This window comes from Lactuca serriola, chromosome 7 (assembly GCF_051521515.1).
Source record: "Lactuca serriola cultivar US96UC23 chromosome 7, Lser_US96UC23_V15, whole genome shotgun sequence".
NCBI classification, from domain to species: Eukaryota; Viridiplantae; Streptophyta; class Magnoliopsida; order Asterales; family Asteraceae; genus Lactuca; species Lactuca serriola.
Genome location: NC_136414.1, coordinates 127,416,088 through 127,434,574, shown reverse-complemented (window position 1 = coordinate 127,434,574; position 18,487 = coordinate 127,416,088).

Below are 18,487 nucleotides of genomic sequence, written 5' to 3'. Positions count from 1 at the left end.
TGTGCAATCAATGTTTGATAAATAAGCTTTGATACCACTTATAGAATTTATATATCGATAGCAACTATGTACAATGTAGAAAATAAATAACAATTAATATGGTACATGCATCCTATAAAAGATCTATGTCATACACCTTGATTGCAAAGTACAATGAACAACTAAACTAGCCTAACCCTAGTGTAAATCAAAAATTACCAATTCTAGGTTACATACCTTTTCATATGGTATAGCAAAAAAACCAAATCAATCATTGAAGTTATGAAGTTTGGAAAGACTAGCACCAAAGATATCATGCCTCTTATGGCTTGTACCCAATCCTTAGAAACATGAACATAAGAGGACAGATGAGAGAGGTGAGTAATTTCATCTATTAGAAGAATAAGAAGGCCTGGCCGAAAATATTATCCACAAGGTTGTATTTATAGGCGATAATGAATCCTTGGATAACACTGAGTTGAATATAATAGTAATATCACAAAATAAGAAGTTATCCAAATCCTTTGCTTATCCTCCAAGGCTTCCTAGAAGCCTTACGAAGATCTACAAAAACCATCCCCATGAGGGAGATTCTAGAACTCTTCATTGCTAAACTTTTGAACAATGTCACATTTAGTCCCTACACTTCAAATTAATATAATTTAATCCCAAAATTAATTCCAATTTCTTTTTCATTAATTCTAAATTAATAATTACCATTTCTAATTAATATATTAACCATATAATAATTAATAAATTATCCTCTTTCTCCACATATAATTCTTCTTAGTTGCTAGTTCTAAGGGCAACCCAAAAAGGAACTATGCTTTTGTTTATAGAATATACCATTTTACTTATTGGTTTATGTAACATCCGGGATTTCAGGTATATTAATTATTCTTTTTATTTTGAGTTTTGTGGAAGAACTCGGCGAGTTGGTGCGTAGACTCGCCGAGTTGAGACGTGATTTCTCATCCGGATTGATGCCCGGACTCGGCGAGTCGACTTGGTAGACTCGGCGAGTCTGCGCTGTTTAATGAAACCCTAATTTCTCGGGTCTGAGGCATATTTAAAGGGCCTTATGGCCGTCATTTGCGCTCATCAGTCCCCAGAGTGAAACCCTAGAGCATTTGAGCGATTCAAGTGAGGGAAGGAGCCATTGTTGATCTTGGAGTTATTGTCTAGCAAGGAAAGAGGAGATCTAGCCAAGAGGAAGCAAGAGAGGGGTGGATTCCTGAAGAACTGAGGTCCAGGACATCTCAACTGAGGTACAATTCCGAATCATTCTCTATTATTGTGATGTTCATGTAGATTTAGGGCTTTTGAGCCCCATTTGTGGCTAGATCTAGTGTTCTCTTGGTCCCTTAGCGAGTTAAGGTTTTGGATCTAGACCCATAGAGGTCCAGAGCACCTCTTTACCAAAGCTTTATATGCATCCATGGAGGTTTTGGCTTGGGATCAATGTATTTGAGGCTAAAACACCATTCATGAGCTATTCGATGCTTAATGAGTACCAAGACTTGGACTTTATGTGGTTATTAAGCTTAAGGAGAGTGGATCTATGAGTTAGTGAAGCGGATCTGACCTCAGAAGGTCGTTTGGGGTTGTGCATGGAATGTACTCTCCGAGTCCATTCCCAGACTCGGCGAGTTGATGCGGGTTGTTCAGTGATTACGAACCATGGGTTGAGTAACCGAGTCGGGTGAGTGACTCGGTGAGTCGGAAGAGATTCAAAGGGATCGGGTTCCCGTAGGGACTCGGCGAGCCGAATCGACCGTTGACCGTTGACCATTGACCAGAGTTGACTGATTTGACTTCGTGGTATTAGTCAGCCAGAGTCAGGGTAGTATTAAGTAGAAATATGCTTGTGTTGTAGGAGGACGATAGCTCGGGAGATCGAGCACTAGTGGTTACGAGATTTACGAGTTACCGAGATACGTGAGGTGAGTCTTCTCACTATACATTACCTTGAGTGGTGTTTTGAGCTGACCAAAGGGTCTTATGTGATATGTATGAAATTACGTGTTGTCTTAGAGATTTCGTGCTATGTGTTATTTGTATGCTGTATGATTATATAGACCGGGCCGGAGGGCCCAATGATTCTGACCGGGCTAGAGGGCCCAATGAGCTATGACTGGACCGGAGGGTCCGACGAGCTACGGGACTGGAGGGTCCCGCTGAGACATCTAGACCGGAGGGTCAGATTTAGCCTTGAGTGGCGTATTTGTGGTATGTGGTATTTTGGGAAACTCACTAAGCATTTATGCTTACATTTGTTGTGTTTGATGTCTCAGGTACCAGCAAGGACCGTGGGAAGGCGACGGCTTGACACGTACACACACACCGATGGAGTTTATCATGTGTAGAGATCTTGGGATATTTTTTGAAAACAATATCGATTAAGGATTTGAAATTGTGATGTGATACATTATGTGATTTTGAAAACGAAAAATTATTTTGAAAATTTACGGTGTTACAGTTTACACCCCTAAATCAGTAGTGGAGGCATCACTGCGATGATGTAGATGTTTCTAAACTCCTACTAGGAACAATTATATCTGAATTCCAAGAAGTCTTTGATAATTTAGATATAATTAGATGTTCCGAAAGGTTAAACAAATATTCCAACAATATATAGTGATATTTTGTTTTCAGCCAGCTCAAAAAATAGAAGAATGCAAGGTTGAAAAGAGTCACCCTATACGATCATAGAGGCCCATAGTTTATGGAAAGGATACCTTTTATCCCAATAAATCTATAAAGGACCATAAAGATAGATCTTGTTTATATTTTCAAGAAACAGGACACCGAAAGAGAACTTGCCCATTTTATTTGAGAAGTATTGGTTGGGCCAATAATTCAAGTATCTAATAGATAGAACTTATATTTTTCATTTAAAAGTCAAGTACTTGATACTTAATGTTAGTCTAATATTAATAAATTTTTACGAATATTCAAGAAGAATAAGCAGTTAAGCACAAGCAAGTTGGAGCTTCAAACTCAAAATTTTGTTTATTATTTATGCTAAGAACATAAAGTACATGTATTGTAAAACAATGTTTTTTTGAAATAATGTATGCCTTAATGTAGCTTGGCTAAATATATCTCACTCAGTTAGTTGATTATTTACTAAATCGTTTTTCATAATGATCACATACATATTCTGAAATGATTAAATTATGTTTTTGAGAACTAGATCTCCTAATATAATTATAAAGTAAATATCATTTTTTTCTAAATTAGTAAGTTCTACATGAAAACACTTTTAACTTAAACTAGTTTTGAATCAAACTTATTTATGACATTGTTATCATTATTATAAAAATGATATACACATATTCCAACATCACGAAATAGATTTTTAAAGGAAAATAGCGTAGGTTATTTGAAATATGTGAATCTTATTTATATATAAAGGATTCCTAATTATATTTTTACTAAACTATAAAGAAAATGATTATTAAGAACTATAAATTGTGATGTATGACTTACTTTCTAATAAACGTTTAGATTTCGTACATGATTCCTAATCAACATTATTAACAACTATAGGCATTGTAGTAATATTTTTTGTTAAAAGATAAATGTGAAACTTTTGTTGAAGTTTTCAAATATATAGTTGAGATACAAACCAGTACAACCATCTAAACCCCTAGAGATCATAAAGGATGAACTAAACATTACTAGATGTTTTTACTTTCTAATCGATAGAAATGATCTTCCTCTACCCTTTTGGATTATCACCTAATCACCATTAGTTGTATTTAGAAGACTCACACCAACTAAAGAGTACATAAAACAATTTATAAGATTTAGTATGGAAAGGCTCCATCGTTATCTTACTTAAGGTTTTGTGGATTTAAACCATATATTAGATTAAATGTTCTAAACCATAAATATACTAAATACATATTTGTGGAATATTCTAATAGGTTAATTTGATTATTTTATATAAACCCACAAGGAATAAGCTTTCTTATTCCACTGAAAGTTGAGTTATGAGAAAGCAAACTTCTAATAACAAAGCAAGTGGGAGAAACATGGAACATGAAGTAGATCAAGAACCATAGCCTTAAGTTGTTAAGCTTGGCACGAGTTTTAATAAGAAATTGTTGAACATGAATAATAAATTTTTGGCTTATATGGTAGGAATTATTTGTAACAATATAAATATGGAAATCTCTCATTGATAAGTCTTCTTTATGGTTTTTGGCAAATCCATCAACTAACAAAATGCTATATCAGACTTTAAACCTGACCAAAGACTTAGAGTCATGAATATTGTAACAATCCGACTCCCATGTATAATATTTAGTTAATTATATGTTTTTTTTTCAGGGAAAATCTACGAGTTGGAGGCCCCAACATGCCGAGTAGAGAGTGAGATGGCCGCGTGATTTTTAGAGTCTACTCGACGAGTTGGAGGACCCCATCTCGACGATTAGGAGCTGAGTGTGAAAACCCTAATTTTCAGGATTTGTACCTTATTTAAAGGACCTTAAGCCTTTCATTCCACCTCCCTTATCACCTTAACACACTGAGAGAAACCCTAATCAAGCTATTACCATCTATGAGAGAGAGAGAGAGAAAGGCTAAGATTGTATGTTTTAGTGCATTGTTGGAAGGATATAGAGGAGAAAAAGGCTTGGAAAGAGAAGGAGCCCTTGGATTCAGTGTTCTTTTAGTGCTAGCTGTTATTTGGAGGTAAAAAGCTATCTCCTTGATCATTGTTTGGTTAGATCTCTTCACTCTGGAGTTTGTGGCTAGTTCCATCTTCTCTTAGAGTCCTTAAGTTGTTTCCGCATGCTATGAAGTTGAAACTTCAGATCTGGACAATATAATGTCCTTTGGGCCTACAGATTCAAGCTTTATCAAGCTATTGGCCAACTTTCATGCATTAAACCCTCTATAGTGATTTTTTGGCATTTTGAGCCCTAGATACCATGCATGGACATAAAGCTTGTAGCTTTACGTGACACTTCAGCCTTAGAAGGCTAGATCTAATGTACGCGGCCTTAATTCTGCTGAAAAACATCTGAATAAGAGAATGGATTGAAGGGACTCGACGAGTTGGTTAGGGTATTCCCCTGATAGTCAGGACGCGTTACAACTCGGCGAGTTGGTGAGACAACTCACGAGTTGAGTTGGATTTCGGTAGATTTCATGGAAAATGAAGGCACTCGACGAGTTGCATAGATGCACTCGAAGAGTTCGTCCAACATGGACTGTTGACTCGAGTGTTGACTTCCATTGACTTTTAGGTTTTGGTCAAGATATGGATTATGTAAACCATGGAGGGGTAAAATGGTCTTTCACCCTTTCTGAGATTTAGAAAAGGGGTTACTTTAACATATTTAGAGTTGTTGTTATAAAGTTTTAATTATAGATGATTATGACATATAGGCGGTAGACCGATTGTTGAGTACGAGACCTACTTGATTACGTATGAGGCGAGTCTTCTCACTATACTTACCTGAGTGGGAATACTGTGTGAGCAGAGGGTCTTATCTGAGTTATTGATCGGAGGGTCTTATGTGCTTATACTGAGTTAGACGAAATTATGCATTTTGTCTTTGTGATTTTTTCTATATATTATTTTGTGCTTTACTAAGTTAGGACCAGAGGGTCCAAACCGAGTTGTAAGACCATTGGGTCTGTTGGGTTTTGAGCATTCTAACACTCCTATGGTGTACATGCAACCCTATAAACCTTGGATCTATGTTTTCTCTATTATACATGCAAATAAGAACTTTCCAAGGCTTTAATCCTAACTAGAATATTATGAAGTTCTTATACTACAAAGTACTAGTTAGATGACATACCTTTTGATGTAGCTTGATGTCTTCAAGCTTTAAGAGTTTAGCCCCAATAGTGTGGAAGCCTCAAGTGGAATCACAAATCACCAAAACACCTTGGAAGACTTTAGAGAATATGGATACTTGGTTCTCTCTAGTGAAATTGGCTAGCCCTCTTAGTGTACCCACACTAGTGCCCATTTCACCAACCAAGGACATCCTTATATAGTGTGGAGGATTAGGGTTAAACCCTAATACCCATGACCTTTCATTTCTTAGGATCCATGGGTTAAACACTCCATGGACTATCCATGAAAGCTTAGCCCAACCTAAATGAACCTGGCCCATTCCACATATATATAAGAGTCCATATTTAATTAGTTCATTTTGATCACTTAATTAATTCTAAATTAATTCTTGATCAATACTAATTAAATAATATGATTCCATATTAATATATTAGAACTTATAATATATTAATATTAATCATAAACATACTATTCTCAAAATATTATCCATATAAATTGTGTCGGTGAGGTGCAACCCAAATGGACCATGCTGGGTCGGGTTAAGTACATACCAAATATAGTTATGGACTTAGACATTAATCCAACAGTCTCCCACTTGGATAAGTCTAAAACTATTATTGAGTATGACTTCAAAACCTAACTGGCAATTATAGCTCTTAAAGCCGTTGTCGAACTCTGATCTTGTCAACGAACTTGTTCATTAGATAAGGGATCATATATTCCTCCATTCTAGATATCATATGGACTGAGACATGGATTATAATCATTCTCTCTGTCCATTTATTGTTTCCCGATTTTCGATTCATGATGACTTACTGATTGAACCAATCAAATCAGTCCTGGCTTGGCCAAGCACTCACATGTATCATCATTAAATCATCGAGGGGCCCATAGATATCGCTTTTATCCCGAAGGTAAAAGGAATGGATAAACTTCGACTCATATGGCTTGCTCTACTACTTGTTGAATCATACACAAAGGCACGTTTTATAACACCGATTTACCGAATGCGTTTTCGTGCAATCAATGTACAACCAACTCATAGTAACAACTCATATATCTAGGTTTGAAGAATATAAGATATTATCGTCTCATGATCACTCGTGATAAAATCCATGAAGTGATTCCAATGAGCGCGGGTTGAATCTAATACTCAGAACTTATGAGCACTCATGAGTGTTGTAGCCCTTTGTCCAACACCTTAGACCTCTACAAGCTAACCCATGACAGTCTTGATTCATATCTACTTCCAACATATGACCGACTGTGGATGGTTTGAATAACTTAGTCATTCGGGAAGAATAACCTAGTTTATTCTGGAAGTCAAAACATGCCAAATGAAACACAAGAATAATTGAATCCAATATGGTCTCAGAACTTATGAATATAAATAAAACACCTTTTATTTATCACCATATGATTACACATTATTCATTGTATACTGTTTCAGCTATCAACTTTATTCTTGAATTTAAAACAATAGGTTTCCCATGCTCCAAGCATGTACACTATGTTTTCTAAACACTAGTCATGCCACACACCAAGTATGGATACTATGTTTGTCTATGATCTTTACTTTGTGAAATAGATCAATTGAGCATAACTCCAATGATCATCTTTTCACAGTCCCAAACCCTTACTGCAAATGCAAGAATTCCAAATTCATGCCATTTACTGAAATCTGTTAGATTCTAAACTTATATGCATTGATCCTCTTGTAATGATTATGCACAAATTCAACCAGACTTGGCAACAATCATTACAGAGTATTCCAACGGAGATCAACTCCTTGGAAACATCCTTCTTGCATTAAGTTTCCTAATCTTACAGATTGAATACTTTCTAACTTTGAGCCATTTCCATATTCCATTTTGACTATCACTTCTGAACAAGAGTTGCCTCTTTTCAGACTATGTCAATATGGTCCTTCCAAAGTCAACACTATACTTCCAACTGTCCTTGAGAAACCAATCCTTGGTAAACCTTAGATTTTCCTCAACAATTGCTTAATCATTTTAGTCATATCCAATTCTAGACCTTTTCCCTTCTTAATGCCCCAGGCATTTGGAAAATTTTAGAAAGGATGAATATAGCACATGTAATCGGTCCTATATCCGAAGCATATGGGACACGATTCATGATGTCTCACATAAAGACTAAACCAGTCTTTTGCTATAATATTTCCATTTCTATTTGCCAAGTTCTCATAATTCAGATCATGAAAAGGGATGCCGTAATCATAATCGAATTTTAGAACGCAAATACTGAACCCATACATAGAATTTCCTTATGTTGAGCCATTCCAACATGAAATTCATATATATATATATATATATATATATATATATATATATATATATTCTTGACTAAATACGATTAAGACCTCAATCTAAGCTTTTAGATTTGAGATGAACTATAATTTCCTCTCCCTTAATTATAGCAAAACAACTTTTCCCAATTGAGACCTTTTGTTTTCTATAATTAACATTGCTAACTTGCAACCTTTATCATGCTCCCACTAACATGATGATTAATAGCATAAGACTTATGCTCCCACTAACTTCGACATGTACCCAAAAATCAACTGGTCTTCTAGAAATCAATACTTTATTGACTTGCTTACCAAAGTTCAGATTTCTGATACTAGATTGCCTTGATTAGACTTTATCAATATCATACACCTCTCTTAGATAGCTCACATGTGTGTCTAAACAATTTCAGAACTATGAAAAGGGATGCCGTAATCATAGTCTAAATTGTTTAGACCTTTTGCCATTTCTCATAAGTCAATGTTAGTGTGCCGGTTAACCACGCACGCTCCACTAACGACTTTGAAACTTCAAATATCACAATTGTTATCTACTTAAAATCTACTTAGTGAAAGAGTTTCCTTACCATCATTTTCATGAATCGAAGAGAAACCTTATGACACTTAGATTTTATGGTATATGTGTTCCCATCCATGTGAATTTGTCAACACCATAATCACACGACTAGGTTAGTGACAAATCCTAACTCATATGGATTGAACTTGTGCAATCTTATCTTCTTGTCACCTGGCAGCTCAAGGGCCTGCCATTGCTTCCAAGTTGTTGTGCAACCAATTGAGAACTCTAAGAACTCATATTCAAAGCCAACTTTAACTGGAATGGGCACAGAATATGTCAACATGATAGGTTATAAACCTCAAGTTGTGTCTTGGTGATGAAATAGAGGTTTTTGTTCTTTATTACTTCTTGAAACCTTTTAGGATCTTTTAGACTCCCACTGTCTCCTTGACCTATAAGACTTTCTTGTCAAATATTCAAGAGATAGTGTGGATTCTAATCAGGACAGACACTTTCACAAAATTGACCTAAGTTGGTCTTTGTTTTATCCAAAACATCACAACTTACCAATTTCAAATGTACAAGAGTAAGAAACTTTTACTCTTACATTTGACAAGTGTTTTAAACCTTCTTTAAGACATGTCACTCAAGTTACAATCTTGGAGTATGACTCTAAGAATTGTTTTGGAATGAAGTATGAGTCCTCTTCTTGATTTAACCATTTCAACAATTCAAGTTCCTCTTCTTAGTCATAAGAATGCACTAAGTTTTTCCTTAGAGAACTAATTTTGATATGGTTTCTTAATCATTAAGATGATCACAAACATGATACTAAAGTACTCTCCCATCTTTTCAGATTTGAGAAACTTTTATCTTTCTGCCTAAGTTGATTCTTCTTATTCGTTCTGCCTTACATTGGAACCTTTTCCAATGTCTCGGAGTTACACTTAAGCTTGTAAGTATAACCATATTTACTGAACTTAAGTAAATCATGACGAATAATCTTATCGATCTTTTGTGGTGGACTTGACCAGTGCACCAGAATGTGTACTCGATCCCTTAGTCCTTTACTTGACTCACACATCCATGTGAACAAGTAATTAGTCTTAATTTTCCAATACTTGAAAGTTCTCATTCATCATGCTATACAACTTGCATGATTCCAAGTTCCGGTTCAATTGAAACTTGGGTGATGAGAATCTTTCCTTATTTGGTAAATTTAGACACTACCACAAACGAAAGAATCAAATTCATATTTCCAATATTGCTATCAATGGAATCATATAAGCAACATCTTTTCCTTTTTCTACAAATGCCATTGTAAGGATATTTTAAAATAAACAAAATAAAACTTTTTTCTTTTATTTTTAAAACTTTGCGGAAAAACTAATCCTTACAATGCAAATGTATATGAAAACTTGTTGTCATCTATTCCTAAGCAATCTATCATAACTCTTAAGCACGTGCTCAAAATTCTGATCACCGAACCATGCGATCGAAATCCATCTTTGCGATTAGAATCAACACATACTTCCTTTAAGTTTCTTTACTTTTCTTTGATTCTTAAAACATCAACATGTGACCCAGCCACATCATGTAAGAAGAATCTCCAAGTAGGAACTTAATAGAGTTAGACAATGGACTTTACCTGAAATAAAGTCAAACTTATTGACTTTATCATCCTTAGGTAAGTTTGGCAACTTCATAACCGAAGCCCCTTCCTTTGGCAATAGAAACATATGGACCTTTAGGTAGTAGTACATGGGACTATCTCAGACTTGGAAGTTCATTCATTTTTAGGTCATGTCGGATTCTACCGAAGGTTTATCAAGGACTTTTCAAAGATAAAAAGGCCAATGTGAGAACTTTTGCAAAAGGATGTTGATTTTGAGGTCAATGAGGCGTGCAAAGAAGCTTTCGACAGGCTCAAAGAGTTGCTTACATATGCTCCTATCATGCAAGCACCAAATTGGGATCTCCCATTTGAGATCATGTGTGATGCAAGCAACTATGCCATAGGCGCCGTTTTGGGTCAAAAGAATGGAAAAGCCTCCCATGTCATCTACTAAGCATCAAGGACACTAGACAATGCTCAAAGAAACTACCCTACCACAGAGAAGGGGCTATTGGTCATAGTGTTTGCTTTGGAGAAGTTTAGACAATACCTACTTGGTACCAAAGTTATTGTGTACTCGGATCATGCGGCCCTCAAGTACTTGATGATGAAGAAAGATGCAAAGCCAAGACTTGTCCGGTGGATCTTACTATTAAAAGAATTTGATTTGGAGATTCGGGACAAGAGCGGATGCGAAAACCTTGTTGCCGATCATCTAAGCCGGATCACTTCAAATGACACTCCTTTCCCGTTTCACGATGTGTTTTTGGATGTGCATCTCTTTCCCTTACTCGATATACTCCTTGGTATGCCGATATTGTTTACTTTTTTCTCAGAAAAAGGTATCCCGATACATTCGCACGTGCTCAAAAAGATAAATTAAAAAGTGATGCCAAATATTACGTGTGGGATGAACCTTATTTGTGGAGACATTGTCCCGATCAAATTATTAGAGATGTGTACCCCAACAAGAACATCAATCTATTTTGCAATTTTGTCTTGAATTTTCTTGTGGGGGACACCTCGGACCTAACCAAACTTTAAGAAAGGTTCTTGAGTGTGGACTATTTCGGCCAACCATGTCACGCGATTGTTATTTGTTTTGTAAAAGTTATAAACGTTTCACATAAGACCCAAATGCCACAAAATCCAATCCTAGTTTGTGAAGTTTTAACATGTGGGGATTGATTTTATGGGCCCATTTCCCGTCTCATTTGGCAATGTTTTTATTTTGCTCCCGGTTGACTATGTCTCCAAATGGGTTGAGGCCAAAGTCGTAAGATCCGATGATGCCAAAACGGTTATGGAACTTTTAAAATCTAATATCTTTGTGAGATTTTGTGTGCCTAGGGCTTTGATTAGTGATCGGGGGACGCATTTTTGTAACAAAATGATGGAGGTTTTATTAATAAATTATAATGTGACCCACCGTGTCTCAACCGCTTACCACCCTCAAACAAACGGTCAAGCTGAGGTTTCAAATTGAGAAGTGAAGTCTATCCTTGAGAATATGCTCAACACAACAAGAAAGAATTGGAGTTTATGGCTTGAAGATGCCTTGTGGACCTACCAGACCACCTACAACACCCCGATAGGCATGTATCCATTTAGGTCGGTCTTTGGAAAACCATGTCATCTTCCCATACAATTGGAGCACCGTGCATTTTGGGCGATTAAGAAATGCAACTTTAACATTAATGAAGCGGGAAGACATGGGAAACTTCAACTTCAAGAATTAGAGGACTTAAGGAATGACTATTATGAGAATACAAGAATATACAAGGATAAAACCAAGGCGTTCCATGAAAATTCCATCACCAGAAAACATTTTAAGCTGGGATATAGAGTCTTACTTTACTATTCCCTTTTGAATTTATTTCCTGAAAAATTGAGGTCAAGAGGGATAGGTTCATTTGTTGTGTTAAAAGTCTGTAAGCATGGAGCGGTTGAGATCCAAACTGAAGAAACGGGGCAACTCTTCAAAGTCAATGGGCATTGTTTGTAACCTTTCTATGAAGGTTTTAATGCAAATGTCCTAGATGTCATCCAATTTGGATGCCCCGGTATACTAAAAATGAGAGGGAAGGACGTCTCGTCAAAGAAGATAAAGAAGGGCATTTTTTGGAAAACATTGTGTTTTTTTTTTTTAATTTCGAATAAATGTTTTAGATAAATCCTTTTTGCATTTCACATTTCTTCTTCCTTTTTGCAGTGAAAGTGTGTTGAATTTTAAGCCCCTGATGTTCGTTTTGGTCAAACACGAAGATTTTAGATTTTTTTCACGGGTTCACAAATGGTCCGCGTGTACTCTAGATAATGTCCGTGTGAGCCACAAATGGTCCGAGTGTACCTGTCCAGGAGGTCCACGTCATCTTTGCAATTAAGAATCCTTTTACAAGTAGTCACACGGACCACGTGTACCTAAAGCTTCGTCCGCATGTGTCAAAAATGGACCGCATGTGGTCCTCAAAATCGACTGCATCATCTTAGAAAAAATGAGCCCTTACAAAGTAATTTACATGGACCGCGTGTGGTTGAGGTCCTGTTCGTGTGTCCCAAAAACAAACTGCGTATGCTCGACATAACTAACCACATGAAGTTTGGAATTAAATTTCATTTTAGTGCACCTCACGCAGACCGCGTGTACTACAGAAAACGTCCGCTTGAGGTTATGACTTCTATTGACCCGGGCGTTGACCATATTTGACCGCAATTTTAAACCCCCTACCCTACCAACCGGCCCTTCTTCTCCATTCTTCTTCTTCTTTTCCCTCTAAACTCCATTACAACACCTCCTATCTCCAACTCCAAAACTCGATTTCCCGTCAAACCGTCGGTCGGAATTACATGAAACCACCACCATTCTCTCCTATTTTTCAAGCTTTACAAACCCCACCCAAAATTTCCTTCGATCTGCTGCCGAAATTCTGGGTGCCACCACCACCATCTCGCCACTATCCGTCCATTTTTTGGCCACCTCCGGCCGCCTCTCGCAATCCAGACACCACCATTTTACTCCTTTTGGTCAAGGCTACAAACCCCACTAAAAATATTCCTCAAAGCTCGCCGGAAAATTATGCCGTAATCTCAAGTCGTTGCCAGATTTCTCGGGTTTTCACGATAAATTTCTTCTCATGGGGTATTGACCAAAGCTTCAAGCTTGGGGTGGAGTGTTGCAAGACTTTCAAAAATCGTGGTCACCAACGGGTACATTCTCTCCTTGACTTTAATTGACCAATGTGCATGTTTTAGAACAACAATTTATATGGTATTGCATCAAATGAGTCTAGGAAATATTTCTGGCATTAATTGTTGAACCTTTTTAGAAGTCCATAGGGAGTCGATTGGTAATTTGAATCGAAATATTACTTGATGGGATGGTTCGTCCGTGTGGTTGTTAATTTCCTTACAGGTTGATCATATCCACGTCTAGAAAGCACCCGACTGCCGCCCGAGGCAAGGCCCCCGCTAGAGCTCAAAATGAGGAACCAAACATTCCAAGGTTCCGGGACTGAATGGCGACTAAAAACTATAGAAAAACTCTACCTAGGAAAGTTGCCTCAACCAAATTTGTGTGCAGGCCCACACTCATTTCATTAGGGGTTCTTGAGGGTGTCAGGCAATTGTTCCGTAACATCGGGTGGGACCACACTCATTTCATTAGGGGTTCTTGAGGGGGTCAGGCAATTGTTCTGTAACATCGGGTGAGAAAACCTTCTCAATCTCATGGCACACACTTATCAGCTCCCTACTAGAGAGTTCCTTGCTGACTGCGGGTTAGACAACGAGAGGAAAAAATTTGCTTTCCAATTTATGGGGGAGTCGATGTACATTAATCTTGCAAGGGTAAATGACATCTTGGGCTTACCTTCTTCGAACACATTCGCGACTTTCGACTCACTACCTCCTGAGTTCAACCACGAGACTTTTTGGACAAAAATTACTGGTGGAATCTTTTATTGTGCCAGCCACGATAAAGCAACTTCCATCATTCACCCATGCCTCCGCATAGCCCATCGTATCGTAGTGTGCACTGTTTTTGCCCGCAAAGAACTCGGTCAAGTCACGAAGATTGAGCTATTCTTCCTTAGGTGCATGACACGACATAAAAACCCACCGATCCTGGCTTTTGCCTCGTTCTTATTCTACAAATGTGGACTCATGAAAATAAAAGGAATCGGTGATATTTGCATTGGAGGACTTTTCACCCTTTTAGCCCGCGGACATGACATTGAACTCCTGGACGACTTCACTCCCGTAGACAACAAAATTCTCTTCGATGAGCGAGTTCTAACAAACATGCATCACATCTGTCATAGGAGCAGAGGCGGTTTTACATGGCATTGTCCTCAAGGGGTTGGATATCTTATTCTTCCTGACCCTCGAGTCTCCAACTTCACCTTCCATTATCGCACTCAGTGGAGACTTGAGAGGACCATCACTTAGACATTCAATGAGGATGCGCTCCAAGCTCAAGACGATAACGGGATGCATGTCGATGACGAGTCCGGAAATGAGCCCACCCCTGGTCCACAAAAAGCCCAGCCACAAGTACCACCCGGATATTACCCACTGCCCCCCAATTTTGCCAAATGGTTCGAGGCTCTTTGTGTCGCCAACCAAATCATGTTGCATAGAATGCACCATATGTGGGGGTGGCACCAATCATAAAACCAATTTGACAACGCACCACTTCTTCCTTCATATCCATACCCTACACCTATTCACCCTTATCAGCCTCCACCTTACCATTACCCTTACTCTCAATACCCATATCCTCCTCCGGATCCCCCGGTTCAGGTACTTTCGCCTCACCCCAAGCATTGAGGACAATGCTTATTTCTAAGCTTGGGGTGGGGTATCCCCTTTGCTTTTTGTTTACTCATGCATTTTAGCTTAGGTTACATACCATTTTAGCCTTAATTTGCATTCATTTTTTTATTTTATAAAGCCCCAAAAAGATTTTATTTTCTTCTTTTTCACTTTTTATTTTTGCATGACATTTAGCTTAGGGCATTAGCATTCATGCGTTTTTGTTATCTCTTTATTCGCATCTCTGAACATCTTTACTTGAAAGACTTGAATCACCTTAAATACAATTCTTTTGGAAACTCACATAACAAATAAGAATCGCTCTTGGGGACTTTCAGTTGTTGCATCTTCTCTTATATATATATGAGGAGAGTGTAACACCCTAATCCTCAGGTACTAATAATGATATATTGGTTTGAAATTTTAAGAACCTACTCGGCGAGTTGGCCTCCCTACTTGTCGAGTAGTAGCAGGTTTGTCCGCGAAGTTTAATGACCTACCCGCCGAGTCCAGAATGGGACTCGACGAGTAGATGCTGGCAGATGAAACCCTAGATTTCGGGTCCTTGCACCCTATTTAGAGGGCCATTAGCTTCTCCTAGCCTCCCCTTGGCAGCTCTTTACCTCCCAAAGACCCTGATTCGAGTGTGTGTGTTCTTGGTAATTTTAAGCTTGAAGGAGGGATTTGGTGAAGGAAACACTTGAGGAAACAAGCTAGAGGAAGCTAAGGACTCGTGGGGATTCAAGATCTACTTCTGTGGAGCACTTCCTGAAGGTATTAAGCTATTCCTTGGCTCATTTCCACCCAAAACCCTCTTGTGCATGGATTCTAAGAAAGGGCTTTTGTGTTTAAGCCAAGATCTGAAGTTGTAACTTCAGATCTGGACTCCTTTTGGTCTTTAGATGCATAAAGTCATCATTTGTGCCTAGCTTGTGCCTCCTCTCTAGGGTATGACTCCATTCCAAGCTTAGATATGCTATTTTAGGGCCTTAAAGCCTTGCATGCATGTGGAAAGCATGCCTTAAAAGCTGAGATCTGTCATTTGGAAGCGTTGCATGGCTCAAAAGAGTCTGTATGGCCTGAGATCTGATAGGACTCGGCGAGTCGCAGGGGGTGACTCGGCGAGTCATATGAAGGCAGGCGGGGACTCGATGAGTTGGATGAAGGACTCGGCGAGCCCGATGAATATTATCTTAGACTCAATGAGTTGGATGAACAACTCGGCGAGCCGGATGAAGATTACCTAGAACTCGACGAGTTGAAGGAATAACTCGGCGAGTCAAGTAAGATTCCCCTACTATTGGATGTTCGTAGACGTGTGAAGTGGCAAGCGAGGAAACTCGACGAATGACCTTAGATTATCAATCAAGACCGTATAAACTCGACGAGTCACCTCAATGACTCCGCGAGTAGACGTTATCCCGGGAAACTCGGCGAGTCACTAGTTGTACTCGGCGAGTTAGGGTCAACATGGACTATTGACTTGATCTTGGCTGTAATTGACCAGGATTGACTTTTGGGAAATGACTGGATGTGGTATGACACTTTTTAGGCAGTTCACTGGAGCAGCTCATGGGGTCTATTTGGTCGCAAAGTGTCAGTTCAGCATTCGTGGCAGGTGAGTCTTCTCACCATACCTACGGGTCTAAGGCACCAAGGCCGGCCCATTATGTGATTATGATATATGTGTTAGACATTCTATGTTTTGTTATGTGATTGCATGTTTTGTATGAATACCCCGGGGGAAGCGAGTGGCATTGGATTTAAGACTATGTGGGGTAGCCCATGGCAGTCCTAGGTGAAGACCATGTGGGGTAGCCCATGGCATTGGATGTAAGGCCAGGTGGGGGAGCCCATAGCAGTCTTAGGTAAAGACCATGTGGGGGAGCCCATGGCATTCTCACAGGTTTCATGTATGCATGGCTTACGTGATATGTGTGTAGCTTTTATAGCTAACAGGATATATGGTATGTGGTTTGTATGTGTGTTGTATGCTCTAGGAAACTCACTAAGCATTTTGCTTACAGGTTGTTGATGGTTTCAGGTACTTCAGAGCCTAAGGGCAAGGGGAAGGCGTGATGACGTGGCGTGCACTCTACCTCTCTTTTTCTGTGTTTGGGACTCTCTGATGTTTTCAAAAAGTACATTGAAATTGTAATAATTGTTAATTAGAAAACAAATGGTCTGGAAATCTATGGATTATGGGATTTGTTTGATTAATTAAAAATGAAAAAAAATTCTTCGTAAAATTGGGTCGTTACAAGTTGGTATCAGAGCCTTGGTTTGAGGGATTCGAACACATTCTCGTGAGTGTCGGGACTCAAACTAAGGAAGTGGTAAAATGTTTTCAAAAGTAACTTAAAAAGGACTTTTAAGCAAAAAGAGGATAGTGCAACGCGCATGATCAGCGGAGCCAAGTAAGTAGTTTCCCAAGTTGAATAGCCATGTTGTATCATAGTGAGCCTTCTCGATTATATGGAATTGCTAGGTGTATGTTTTAATATTATATATGGTTAGGAGCTGATAGCCTCAGAATTATGGATTTAGCCTTATTCTTGTTGGAGGCAGTCTTAGGGTAGAATCCTTTATTCAAAAGTCTATTTGATCCTTTCTGTGTGTAATTTGCATGCCTAAAAGCAACCTGTAGTGATTGGTTTGACTGTTATGAGTAGGACAACCATAGGGTGTCTGGGTTTGATTCATGCGAGAGTTGTGAGTCATGGTTTGTGTGGATAGATTTGGAGGTACCAGGTAAAGCATCGGGGTAAGGTACGAGTAGGTGTGGAAGGTAGTATTGGGCCCGTACTACTGTAAGCACAGGACCCGTACCCAAACCCATGTTCTACCTGGGAATTCCAAAGGAAAACGGTATGGAAGTAACCTCGTTATGGGTATCCTGATCATTATGTTTTGTGAAATGACATTCCAGCATGGTGGTTACGCGATTTAGAGCAGGGGATCAGGATCGGGATCGGGATCCGGGGCTAGGTCAGGCGGCCCTGCTGATGGTATCGATGAGAGGCTGCGTGAGCTGATTGCGGCCGAGGTTACGAGGGGCATCCTTGACGCTGCCCTAATTATCTTTGGGACGGTCAAGGAGGGTATGATGGAGATCATGGAGGAGAGACTTAGAGTATTCAGGGCCGATATTTCTGCAGGCCATGGTGAAGCTCGAACCCCCTCGTTTAAGGAGTTCAAGGCATCCGGAGCTCTGGAGTTTTCTGGGGTCAAGGATCCCATTGTGAGCAGACGCTGGGTGGCTGACATTGAGAATGCCCAGCGCATGAGTTCTTGCCCGGAGGAGGCAAAGGTTGGATTTGCTTCCTGTATGCTGAGGTACATGGCCCGAGATTGGTGAGGCGAGATTACTAGCCAGGTGGGAGCAGCTGGTGTGGCTGATATGTCGTGGGCCGAGTTTGTATGACGATT